This window comes from Trachurus japonicus, chromosome 2, assembly GCF_045865225.1.
Source record: "Trachurus japonicus isolate A0001 chromosome 2, Traja_1.0".
In the NCBI taxonomy this organism is placed as follows: domain Eukaryota; kingdom Metazoa; phylum Chordata; class Actinopteri; order Carangiformes; family Carangidae; genus Trachurus; species Trachurus japonicus.
In genome coordinates, this window is record NC_140908.1 from 14,837,833 (window position 1) to 14,846,756 (window position 8,924).

An 8,924-nucleotide genomic window follows, 5' to 3' on the forward strand; every position below is an offset into this window, starting at 1 on the left:
CAGGCATCACCAAATGGCGGACCTCGGTCCGGACCCGGACCGAGTGATGGTTCGATCCGGACCCGAGACCAATCTCTAATAATAACATTTTTTTCCGACGGGACAGCGGGCTCAGCTATAGGTCAATACGGCAGCTTCACTCAATTGAGCCAATCAGATCGTTTGTTTACCCGGTGCGGCCAGTGCGTCTGAGAGGGAAAGAGAAAGGAGACGGAGTGATGACAGCCTTGCTCCAAAATAAAAAAAAGTTGATGCTGAAGTCAAAGGCGAGCCGCTGGGCGTTTGTGGCCGCCGCCGCCTTGGTTAAGCGTGTGTGCGCGTGTGGGGGCCGTTCAGAAGGGTCTCTTGCGCGCACAAGCCCATTACTTTAATGTGCGCTCACAACGCCGTAGCGGTGCGACGTGCTTGTTTCCTGCTTCTCCGCCGGTGTTGTGTTGACCCCCGGTTCTCCCTCGGTCTGTAAACTTCTTCACGCGGAGCTCTGCCCCGTTTGGAAGGAGCAGGAAGCTCGTATGCGGGAAGACGTCGCTTCAGAGGTGTAGAATTTGTGTTAGAGAAACACCTATTTCAGGACTACTGACTTGTATCACCAGAACAGAACAGACATATCCTGTGATTTTCAGCCTTCCTCCATATTTAATGGAGGGGGACAATACAATGACAGTGCAGCTATCAAGATGCTTTTGACACCTTGGCCTCAAAAAAAGAAAGGAAGAAAGAAAAAAGCACCAAACAAACAAACAAACAAACAAACAAACAAACAGGGAAACCCCCTTATTTATTCGGTCTTGTTCTCTTTAATTGAAATACAGGCCTTAAATTAATTTGCCTGGGAGCTACTTTTATTCATGGTAAAAAAAAAAAATTTAAAAAAAGCTAGTTGTTTACTATAAAAGTGCACTATGTTAAATGTTTCCTGTGTTGAAAATTGACAATAGATATGAAAATGCACTTCGTTGGGGTAGGCTATAGCTTATATATAAGACACCATTTGGACTTTATAAGGTTCGGACCTTTCACTTGGATGAAAGTTTAGTAACTGGACCTCAATGAATTTTAATTGAATACCCCTGCTTTAGACTGTGCGTGCAGTAACAAGGGAGATACGGGCAGAGCTGGCACACCGCTAATTAGCTTAGCTCAAACGCTAGAAGTGTATAGGTAGTATTAGCCTGCCTCCACCTAAAGTCATCGTCATGGTTTTCTGTATCTAACAAGGGAAATAACATTGTTTATTTGTTACTTTTTATTTTGTGAAAGTAACCAGAAGTTCGTTGGTCACAACGGCTAGCTTGAGTAGCGCCAAATTCGTCCCAACAAAATTGTAAACAGCTGGTATTTAGACAAATTAACGACACACTGCTGATCTAAACGGCTACTTTCTCACCTAAAAATGTTTGAAATGTGGATAAAGTGATATATTTACAGAGTTTAGAGCTAAAATGAAATCAGCTTCTGACTGCTGATTTCGGCTCAGGTTGGAGGCAGGCTAACACTTCCAGCATTTGAGCTAAGCTAATTAGCGGTGCGCCAGCTCTGCCCGTATCTCCCTTGTTACTGCACGCACAGTCGAAAGGATGGTGTCTATCTGCTGGTCATGGATTTGGGAGGCAAGACACGAAAAAAAAAATGTTGCTGTATCCCTTTAAAACCTCTACAGTTACAGCAGAAAAAACAAGTATACAGTCTGGTACAGCCTCTACATCTAATCGCCTCCTTCATGGCAAGTTTTGGGGGTGTAGAAAAAGAACAGCAAAGAATAAACAGCTTGTTTAGACAACAGCGTAACAAAGAAGAAGGGAACTGAAGTACGAGGGAGTAGAGAGACTGAAGAAACGAAATGGAGGAGGGAGTCACACAGGGAGAAGTTGAAGGAATGGGGAGGACAAAAAGTAGGACACGATGGAAGGAGGATAGAGGAAAACGGGAATTCTTTGTTCAGTCCCCATCTGCCTGCTGGAGATAGAGTCAGTCAGGAAACAGAAGACGCTATAATTGATCTATAATCAGGATTATTTCCTGTTTATCTGATTTATTCCATGTGTGTGTTCATTCTGCAGAAGCACTTTGGCTCGTGGGAAGTGATGTCATCTTTTAGGTACTGAGCGGTTTGAGGACACGTCAGGTTTTACGCAGGCTTTAGGTCTTTAAGGACATTAGACGCTATTCATGTCCAACGAGAATTTGTCCCGTCCTGTTTGAGAAATGAAAACTTTGTCAGCCAAAGTGCAAACAAATCTTCTGTGACTCAGCAGGTTTCTGCTTCTCAATGTGACTGTGTCGGCTTAATGTGGATCAGGGACCTGTCAAGAACCTAGGGGGAAAAAAATAATGACATAAAATTCGTCCACACAGGGCCTGAAGCATCTGTACTTGTACTTATTCATATTGTCCAAACAGCCATTATACAGCTGCAGATCCAGCTGAGGATCTTAGAAGCTCAGATTTTCATGATTTTTGTAAACCTGATTCCTTGTATTTTCACACTGTAGACTTTGTAGTTAAATGGAGCACCAACTAAAGTATCCAATGAGCACTTTTGTTGATGATAGAAGTCACAGAGAAATGGCCAAAAACCGAGTTCACAGAAGGTCTACAGTCACTCAGATAACCACTCTATGTCCTTTATGACCATAGTTTACCATCTTCTAAAGGCTACTTCCAGCAGGATAAAGCTCAAAGTTCTGAGTTTTCTTAATGTTTGTTGGAGCACTATAGAATACATCATAAGCAAAAGTAATTAAATGTGTCGGCATTTAACATATGTTAAAGGGATAGTTCAACATTTTGGTAAATTGGCCCATTGCCATAGTCCCTATAGTCATAGCAGTAGGTTCACGTAGCTCTGAGCAGCTCGCCGCTTGGCTCGTCCGTTCTAAAAACAGCTTGCACCGACAAATAAAGGTAACAAATCTACTGTTATGACTATACCGATTATGGCAATTGGCCAATTTGCCAAAATGTTGAACTATCCCTTTAAAAACGTTGACTCCAAAGTTGCATTGCAGCTAAAAACACCCAACCAATGTTGTGGCGTCTTCTCAGGGTTGATGATATTTAAGTAGTTTTATATATATGTCCATCCATCCATCCTGGACCAGCCTACATTGTCTCAGGTCTCTTGTAACAAGTAAAAATTCCACACAAAAAAATTCCACAAAATCCAACAATTTACGTCTCTAGAATCTCTAGAAGTTTGTTTAAACTCATGAATGAAACAGTACACAGATCGTGGTTATTATAGGGATTTGAATCAGTTCTTAAAATTCCGATGGTTTTCAGAGAATTGGTTTGGCTGAGTGACAAATCATAAAAAAATAATCTGGAATTTTGTTATTTAATTATCATTTTATTTGTTCCAGTGTGTCACCGTCTCTGCTGCTCCTTCACCGAACTGAAGGTTTGCCCTGGTGGCCTAGTGAGGAGAATACACACCACATTCTGTGATTACATCATCTCTGGTTTGAATTTAGGTCATGATCTTTGCTGCAGAGCATTCCTCTGTCTCATCTCACTTCATTTCATATCTGTTTCTGCATTGAATGCGGCATGATTTCAAGTCGAATCCACCAACACCTATGGATTCCTTTCTCAACTCGAGTTAATGCATTCTGACTAAAACTTAAAATTTGTTCTCATCTCTGTCGGGGTTCGATACTTTGTATTGATGGATGGAAAGATGATGGCCCAGTCGGCAAACTTTTGTTGGGTGATTTGCTTTTTTATTACACCAAAAAAAAGACCCAAAATACTCACAGGTGGCAACGTAAAAAAAAAACCCAGCAGGAATATATACAACAAAATGGAGGCAAAAGAGATGTACTAGAATCAGGCAGCAAATCTGTATGCTCCTCAGCCGAACACCTTCAAGTGAGCTGAGCTCTCTTTAAATACCCCCTTGGCCCCTCCCCCGGGCAAACCATATAACAAAACACAGGGGTTAAAAAACATAAACTGGGAAAAATACACAAAACTTACAGAACCCCTGTAAATCTAACCCCAGTACTGTGGCACTAACAACCCCCCATATGGCTGCGCCACTTTTCCCCCGGAACACATAAATTAACCATAGTTTATAACAATTCACCACATATGGTTTAGTCCGTGGTCACCTGACCCAAGGTAGCGCGCCACAGTGCGCTACTTATTACGTGGACCGGAACTGCCTCGGTTCGGCCAGTGAACCCGAGTCAGACCTCTGCAGCAACAGCAGGTGAGCGTGTGTGTAGGTGTGTGTGTATGTGTCATGTAGGCGCCGAGTGTGCACCCTCGACGACCCACAGTGGGGAGAACAGAGTTCAGGGCACGGGAAAAGTTTATGCCACCGCTGGACCGCGAGATGCGGCCGGCGGGGAACAGTTTATAAGGAGCTTGGCTCCGCCGGAACAATGAGGGCGCAGCGCGCGCCCCCGACACCGGCACTCTCTGGGAGAGAGAGCGCGCCGGTCAGGGAATGACGGGGCGTTCAAAGGCGCTCCGTCACAATCTCCATCAGAATGTTTTGTCCCTGCAGAGTGCGACTGCAGTTTCTAATATGACTGTATGATTGTCACAACATGCAGAAACAGCAGAAGTGACTTCCAAAGAGACACAATAAGTGAAACATTTCCCTTTTTCTTGCTGTCAGTTGTTGTTAGTGAGCCACTGGAGACTCTGCAGGAAATTTTCAAAAAGCTTGTGGAGATTCATTCTGTTCTCTTCCCTGCAGCCTTTCCTCCTGTAGTCATTATTCTTCATGCTCTCTATCACCTCTGATCACTTTCATTTTCGCTGTGTTTCTCTCTCTTGGAATATCTTTGCTTAGTAAATGATTGAAAATTGTTATATAACAACCAGTAGTTTCACCGAAATGTTATATATAATAATTCAGGACATTTGCAGATATGAACATCCTCATAAGAGTGAATTCCAAAATTCAAGTTGACTTATTCCCTTATTTTTGGCTCTTCTGTTTCTACTGTTTGTCCTGTATTTTGAACTGCTGCTGACTACTATAGTGAAAAATATCGGCTTAATGTTGGGCAGAAGTTGTTGCTTCTTTTCATTGTGCAATGCCATCTACATCCCGTTTGTTATTTAGTGCACTTTTCTAGTTAGCAGAACCCAAGATGCACTGTTACATTTGAATTATGGCCGTTCTTTTATTCTTTATTGAGTTACAATAAGTGTTACTTCCTGTGGCCAACTGATCCAATCACACTTGGTATAAACCTTCTCTCATGGACTGTTGTTTGATTAACCATCAGGGAGCAGCCTTAATTGATATAGAAAGAGGAAAAAAGAAAGTCAAATATTCTGGAAGTGTCAGATATTACAAATAGACTGATCGCAGAAAGTGTCACTGGTTAATTAGCTGACACACTTACTTGGTGTGCAGAATAAATGGATGACTGGACTGACTGCATGACTGCTTTACTGACTAAAAAAATGAAAATCTTCACTGAGCACAAGAATGTTCATCTGACTAACCTAAATTGCCAAACTGGGACATAACAAAAAAAAAAGAGTCTGTTTTAGTTTTCCAAATGCAATCTCTGCATCCTGGCAAAGCTTCTGGGAAATTTATGTTTTCAATTTTGTATTCAGGACATGTCCCTTAAAACTACACAACAAAATGTTTCTATACCAGATAAGAACAAGAACGTAGCGATAACATAGATGTGCTGTGCCAGGAAAAAGAAAATAAGTATTTTTGAGAAACCCAAAACATTTTTAATGAATAATAATGATATTGGACCAAGCACAACTGAGATAGGCCCTCAAGTAAGGCTCTCTTTTCTTTGAGCCCAAACTTAACGACTTACGCTTATGGTTGAGGAATCATCATGCTCATGGTATCCTGGTGTGAGGGTCGATAGTCTAACCACATCATCTCCTAGTCCAGTGTTCAGTTTTCAGAAGGTCTTCTTTCTGCCCTTATCTCCTGTCAGCTCTCTTTCCTCCACAAGGCCATCAAAGATCACAGAAAAACAAACTCCTCTCCGGTTGGTTTTTGCAATCACCCCTCTGTGCCTCTGACAGAGTGGTACCACAGTAAAAACCAGACTCTCACCCAAAGGGAACATTGAATCTGTGGTCATACAATAAGTCCAATAAGTATGATTGAGGTTTCCAATGGAACAACCTTCCTCCCACTTCCAACAAACACTCTCCAGCTCTGTGTGGATTGGTTTTGTTGTTTCTGCTAATGGCTACAGGTGGGTATAAAATGTGAATATTTGGCTTCATTGATCAAATTGCTTCCACTGCACCAAATCCATCCAATCCGGTTTTGAAAATACATTACCTTAAACTACTTGCATTGTGGTGTTTATATTGGAAGAACTGTGAAATCGTACCCATGAGGTTGGTGGAAACAGTTTGAGACGACTGTAGTTTAGTAACATCCTGCTGGAAGTAGCCGTTAGAGGGTAAATAAGGTGTTTCCTGCACAGAGGGTGTTGTTCTTCCCTTAGGTGGTAGGAGAAACACCTGCAAAAGCAACAAAGACCTGCAGATTAAAAGAGAACAAACAACCAAAGCAAATCACAGTGGTTTGGAGATTATTATAGTATCTGACCCTAAAAATTCAAAGGGCAGCCCTGAGGAGCATGCCCTCCTTAAGGTTTTCTCAGTTATGGAAAGTGGCCAATAAACAGCCAATGCATGGCTTAGTACACAGATGGTGATGATAAATATGATGAGTAATGTTTTGTTATGAAAATTCAACATGTCTTCAGGACTAAAGGCTGCACTCTGTACAGCTGTAAGACTAAAAACACCTGGAGGAACCTCCCTGACCTTTCATTTGATCTGGTATTTTAACCGTCAAACACTGTCAAAGCATTTTTAAACATTTATAAATAAAACTCACTGTAATGTACAAAACACAGTCGGTAACCAGTCACTAGTATGTTCAGTTTCAAGTGCATTGCTGTAAATACACAACAATAATACCACAGTATTTGAGCTTCATGTATCACTTAATACTGAATCATTCCAACTGCTGGGTCTCAGTTCACATACCTCCACATTGACAGCAACATGCAATGTAATAATAATGGCGATAATGGTAATACTGAAGCCCCTGGATGGTTTTTTGGGAAAATTTACAAATACACAAACTATAAACTAGTACACTGTGTACTTTGAGTGATTTGAGACACAGCAGAGACCTCATATAAATGAAATATACCCCCTCCCTCTGTACAGAGCATGTACTGTATAGTGATCTAAAGAAATTGTGAGTTTTAGTCTTATTTTGTCAGAATATTGATAAAGTTCAAACTCAGTGACATCAAGTGACGAAACATTTCCACCATATTGAAGAGAACTGATTCATCCCTGTATAATGGAAGCTGGAGATCTGTAATATAAAACTAAAGGGACATCACGTCCATGTTTCCTTTATGACCATCTGTACATGTACTGTATATGCTTTAAATTCAAACTGCTACTCTACCAGAGTTGGGTTCCCAATGTCTCACAGGATGCAACGAGGGGGACTCTTGAAAGGGGAAATCAACTGTACCTGTTTCCGGTGTTCTGAATTATTCTGGACTCTGGAACTGGACTCTATAACTGGACTCTGGAACTGGACTCTGGAACTCTTGGAGCACATAGAACATTTCCAACCAATGACTCTCAGTAAGCACATGAATGAACCTTTACAGTTCCTGGATTTACATGTTGGTGCTGCCATGATGGTACTAGCTTAATCACGTTTCCCACTTACCTTTGGTGTTTTTATGTGAACATGGGTCAAATTTCTGTCTCTGAAATGATTGTGCTAATCCTATACAAGGTTCTTCACCATCATCTCTATGTCTGTGCAGCGTAGAGTTGATGTGTCCTTTAGTCCCAGGGACAAACCAACAGTTGAGAACTCACCGGAAAGGACTGTCCATACCAAAGGTATGAACGTACTCTGGGACTCAATGGTTTTTCTGTTGTCTACCTAGACAACAGGTAGACAACGGCAACATTTTTTTGTCCATGACCAGCAGATAGACACCATCCTTTCGACTGTGCGTGCAGTAACGAGGGAGATACGGGCAGAGCTGGCGCACCGCTAATTAGCTTAGCTCAAATGCTGGAAGTGTATGGGTAGTGTTAGCCTGCCTCCACCTAAAGTCATCAGAGAAACTCTTCAGCAACTCTAAATGGACCGATCTTCGTCTCAGAGCTGACAAAACTCTCCGGTAAGGCATCTTGAGCGGTCAAATGCCGCTAACGGGACCAGATCGGTCAAAACGGAGGGTTCAAGCAAAGACCGTTTATTTTGGTTCAAGCTAGCTACATCGAGGGTAGGTTAGCTTCCTATTTCAAAGTAAAAGCACAAATTCTATCGTCGTGGTTTTCTGTATGTAAAGGGCGACGGGTGTTTTATTTAGTGAAAGTAACCGGAAGTGCGTTAGTCACAACGGCTAGCTTGAGTAGCGCCAAATTCATCTGAACAAAATTGTAAACAGCTGTTATTTAGACAAATTAACGACACACTGCTGATCTAAACGGCTACTTTCTCGCCTAAAAATGTTTGAAATGTTGATAAAGTGATATATTTACAGAGTTTAGAGCTAAAATAGAATCAGCTTCTGACTGCTGATTTTGGCTCAGGTAGGAGACAGGCTAACACTACCTATACACTTCCAGTGTTTGAGCTAAGCTAATTAGCGGTGCGCCAGCTCGGCCCGTATCTCCCTTGTTACTGCACGCACAGTCTAAAGGATGGTGTCTATCTGCTTGTCATGGACTCGGGAGTGAGGCAAGACACAGAAAAAAAATGTTGGCGTATCCCTTATCCCTTAAAATAGAAGAAGCTCTAGAAAAACCACTGAATAAGAAGTTGTGCCGAACTTTTAAGGTAGAACTGTATCTTCAAACCATTGAGGACAACGAGACAGAATCCGGTTTCAACTTAAATGCCGCTGAGAAATCTATGTTCT